The following is a 5123-nucleotide window of genomic DNA, read 5'->3' on the forward strand; positions in this document are numbered from 1 at the left end:
GTGTGATCCCAGAGGCACGCAGAGGTCAAATCAAGCTCCGTAAAGCATCGCCGTGCACCTCTCAAATGTTGTAACAATGAGGAGGGCTCCGTATACTGTAGCTCCGCATTGACATGATTGGATGATGGTAGGTGAGGCCGGGAGGTCCTGCAGAAACAAAAACTCACTTCCCTGACAACTTCATCCACAACAGCTCTGTGCTGCTCGGCGAAGTGCAACAAGTATGAATGACCTGACTTCTGGAAAGGCCATATCAAGGTAAATGCTGCACGGCCAATCAGACGTCGGAATGACCATGCAGCACTTTTCAGGTCATTCATACTTGTTGCACTTCGCCGAGCAGCGCAGAGCTGTTGTGGAGGAAGTTGTCAAGGAAGTTTGTGTTTCTGCAGGACCTCCCGTCCTCACCTACTAATCATGTCAATGCGGAGCTATACGGAGCCCTCCTCACTGTTACAACATCTGACAGGTGCACAGCAATGAGGAAGGTCACTATACTATAGCTCACTATACTCAACTGGCGTGTTGATGTTTTTTTGCAGTATCGAAAAATAAAAACATGAAATAAATCCTCTAATCCAACGGCACTCTGGTCCAACACCACAGTGCTGTAATTTACTATACTGTAGTTACTCTCTTTAACCTGCGTCTGTCTGAAACCTTAAACCTACCTGCCTTCCCCGCTCTATGTGGTGTTTGACTTACAGTCCTTACAGCGATGTGTTTATGTTATGTCTGCTTCCCAAATGGCACCCTATTCCCTACATAGTGCACTACTTTAGTAGTGCATTACTTTCGTAGTGCACTATATAGGGAATAGGGTGCCATTTGGTATACACTCTGTATCTATCTGTGTATGCGATCTTCTCCGATCTTCCCTTCAAACAAAATTTTGTTTCGTTCTGTCTGCGTACGCTCATGTTTTTGTAAAAACAAATATACAAAAAGAAGAGTATTTATTAAAGGTGGTGACGAGTGTGTTTTGAAACCAATACATATTATATTAAATGGACGTTGCTTTTATTTTGAAAAGCTAGTTTGTTTTCTATCTGATTAACCAAATGTAACAGTTGTACCCTTAAATGACTAAATAAAACTATTTTATTGAAAATGTAATCCCCTCATCTTCTTTCTTGTCTGCCATCTAATCATTATCCAATCATCACACTGGATCTCTCAGAATATGAGCTATAGTGTTTATGAGCCTACAGATGCATTTAGAAGGTATTGGATCTGAGCCTTGATTTTGATGGTCAGTACAAAATGGCGCTGAAGGAGATGGCCATTGTTTTACGATCCCGTAACCAATTGTGCTATTGTGTATGTTTTTCGTGTTATTTGTAACTTATTTTGTACATAATGTTTCTGCCACCGTGTGACCAAAAAGAGCTTCTTGATATCAGGGCAGCGATTACTCACCCCATACTGGAGGAATTCTTCTTCAACTAGTCGGACAGGAAGGATTTACTCCAGACACACGACAAGGCCCTCATCCCCATCATTCGCAGGAGGAAAAGACGGAGGTATCGTGGACGATGGTCTGGGTGCCTTGTCAGGATCCATCGCTGAGAGGGTCATCTACCTTTACCATCAGTCCTATTAGCCAACGTACAATCAATCAATAATAAAATAGACGAACTACGAGCACGTATATCCTACCAACGGGACATTAAAAACTGTAATATCTTATGTTTCACCGAGTCGTGGCTGAACGACGACATTAATAACACAGCTGGCGGGTTTTAAGCTTTTTCTACAGGATAGAACAGTGGCCTCTGGTAAGACAAGGGGTGACGGCCTATGCATATTTTTAACCAACAGCTGGTGCACAAAATTTAAGGAAGTCTTGAGGTTTTGCTCGCCTGAGGTAAAGTATCTCATGACAAGCTGCAGACCACACTATTTACCAAGAGAGTTTACATCTATATTTTTCGTAGCTGTCTATATACCACCGCACACCGATGCTGGCACTAAAACTGCACTCAATGAGCTGTGTACGGCCATAAGCAAACAGGAAAATGCTCATCCAGAGGCGGCGGTGGCCGGGGACTTTAATGCAGGGAAACTCAGATCAGTTTTGCCTAATTGCTTTCAGAATGTTACATGTGCAACCAGAGGGGAAAAACACTCTATTCCACCTTTACTCCACACACAGAGGACAAAGCTCTCCCTCGCCCTCCATTTGGCAAATCTGACCATAATTCTATCCTACTGATTCCTGCTTACCATCAAAAACTAAAGCAGGAAGCACCAGTGACTCGGTCAATAAGAAAGTAGTCAGATGAAGCAGATACTAAGCTACAGGACTGTTTCGCTATCACAGACTGGAATATGTTCTGGGATTCTTCCAATGGCATTGAGGAGTACACCACATCAGTCACTGGCTTCATCAATAAGTGCATAGATGATGTCATCCCCACAGTGACCGTACGTACATACCCCAACCAGAAGCCATGGATTACAAGCAACATCCGCAATGAGCTAACCCGGATGCTTACAAGAAATCCCACTATGCTCTCCGACAAACCATCAAACAAGCAAAGCATCAATACAGGACTAAGGTTGAATCGTACTACACCGGCTCTGATGCTTGTTGGATGTGGCAGGGCTTGCAAAGTTTTACAGACTACAAAGGGAAGCACAGCCGCAAGCTGCCTAGTGACACAAACCTACTAGACGAGCTAAACTACTTCTATGCTCGCGTTGAGGCAAGTAAAACTGAAACATGCATGAAAGCACCAGCTGTTCCGGACGACTGTGTGATCATGCTCTCCGTAGCCGATGTGAGTAAGACCTTTAAACAGGTCAACATTCACAAGGCCGCAGGGCCAGACGGATTACCAGGACGTGTACTCCGAGCATGCGCTGACCAACTGGCAAGTGTCTTCACTGACATCTTCAACTTGTCCCTGACTGATTCTGTAATACCAACATGTTTCAAGCAGACCACCATAGTCCCTGTGCCCAAGAACACTAAGGTAACCTGCCTAAATGACTACTGATCCGTAGCACTCACATCTGTAGCCATGAAGTGCTTTGAAAGGCTGGTCATCGCTCACATCAACACCATTATCCCAGAAGCCCTAGACTCACTCCAATTTGCATACCCCCCCAACAGATCAACAGATGATGCAATCTCTATTGCACTCAACACGGCCCTTTCCCACCTGGACAAAAGGAACACCTATGTGAGAATGCTATTCATTGACTAGAGCTCAGCATTCAACACCATAGTGCCCTCAAAGTTCATCACTAAGCTAAGGACCCTGGGACTAAACACCTCCCTCTGCATCTGGATCCTGTACTTCCTGACGGGCCGCCCCCAGGTGGTAAGGGTAGGGAATAACACAGCCACCGCGCTGATCTTCAACACTGGGGCCCCCAGGGGTGCTTACTCCCTGTTCACTCATGACTGCACGGCCAGTCATGACTCCAACACCATCATTAAGTTTGCTGATGACACATCAGTGGTAGGCCTTATCACCGACAATGATGAGGCAGCCTATAGGGAGGAGTTCAGAGACCTGGTCGTGTGGTGCCAGGACAACAACTTGTCCCTCAACGTTATCAAGACAAAAGAGATGATTGTGGACTACAGGAAAAGGAGGACCGAGCACGCCCCCATTCTCATCGACGGGGCTGTAGTGGAACAGGTTGTGAGCGTTAAGTTCCTTGGTGTCCACATCACCAACAAACTAACATGGTCCAAGCACAATAAGACAGTTGTGAAGAGGGCACGACAAAACCTATTCCCCCTCAGGAGACTGAAAAGATTTGGCATGGGTCCTCCTCAGAGCCTCAAAAGGTTCTACAGCTGCACCATAGAGAGCATCCTGACTGGTTGCATCACTGCCTGATATGGAAACTGCTCGGCATTTGACCGCAAGGGACAACAGAGGGTAGTGTGTATGGCCCGGTACATCACTGGGGCCAACCTTCCTGCCACCCAGGACCTCTATATCAGTTTGTGTTAGAGGAAGGCCCTAAAAATTGTCAAGGACTCCAGCCACCCTAGTCATAGACTGTTCTCTCTGCTACCGCACGGCAAGCGGTACCGGAGCGCCAAGTCGAGGTCCAAAAGGCTTAACAGCTTCTACCCCCCCAAACCATAAGACTCCTGAACAGCTAATCAAAGGGCTACCCAGACCCCTCTTTTACGATGCTGCTACTCTCTGTTTATAATCTATGCATAGTCACTTTAACTCTACTTACATGTACCTATTACCTCAATTACCTCAACTAACCGGTGCCCCTCCACATTGACTCTGTACCGGTACCCCCTGTATATAGCCTTGCTTGTTATTTTACTGCTGCTGTTTAATTATTTGTTACTTTTATTTTCAATGTTTTACTTATCTATTTTTTACTTAACACTTGTTTTTACTTTTTTCTTAACTTCTTAAAGCATTGTTGGTTAAGGGCTTGTAAGTAAGCATTTCACTGTAAGGATGTAAGCATTTCACTGTAAGGATGTAAGCATTTCACTGTAAGGTTGTAAGCATTTCACTGTAAGTTTGTAAGCATTTCACTGTAAGGTTGTAAGCATTTCACTGTAAGGTTGTAAGCATTTCACTGTAAGGTTGTAAGCATTTCACTGTAAGGTTGTAAGCATTTCACTGTAAGGTTGTAAGCATTTCACTGTAAGTTTGTAAGCATTTCACTGTAAGGTTGTAAGCATTTCACTGTAAGTTTGTAAGCATTTCACTGTAAGGTTGTAAGCATTTCACTGTAAGGTTGTAAGCATTTCACTGTAAGGTTGTAAGCATTTCACTGTAAGGTTGTAAGCATTTCACTGTAAGGTTGCAAGCATTTCACTGTAAGTTTGTAAGCATTTCACTGTAAGGTTGTAAGCATTTCACTGTAAGTTTGTAAGCATTTCACTGTAAGGTTGTAAGCATTTCACTGTAAGGTTGTAAGCATTTCACTGTAAGGTTGCAAGCATTTCACTGTAAGTTTGTAAGCATTTCACTGTAAGGTTGTATTTCACTGTAAGGTTGTAAGCATTTCACTGTAAGGTTGCAAGCATTTCACTGGTTGTAAGCATTTCACTGTAAGGTTGTAAGCATTTCACTGTAAGTTTGTAAGCATTTCACTGTAAGGTTGTAAGCATTTCACTGTAAGGT

General features: G+C 44.0%; 1 protein-coding gene across 1 annotated transcript in view; it reads left to right on the forward strand.

The window, feature by feature from the left end:
* The window catches only part of LOC118366927 (inactive phospholipase C-like protein 1), a 163286-nt gene extending 162176 nt beyond the window's left edge, over positions 1–1110 (forward strand). The window contains exon 11 of the mRNA XM_052493692.1: positions 1–1110. This exon is cut by the window's left edge and continues 1877 nt beyond it. The gene's annotated coding sequence lies outside the window, so the exon portion shown is untranslated.
* The last annotated feature ends 4013 nt before the right edge of the window (positions 1111–5123 follow it).

This window comes from Oncorhynchus keta, chromosome 34 (genome assembly GCF_023373465.1).
Source record: "Oncorhynchus keta strain PuntledgeMale-10-30-2019 chromosome 34, Oket_V2, whole genome shotgun sequence".
In the NCBI taxonomy this organism is placed as follows: Eukaryota; Metazoa; Chordata; class Actinopteri; order Salmoniformes; family Salmonidae; genus Oncorhynchus; species Oncorhynchus keta.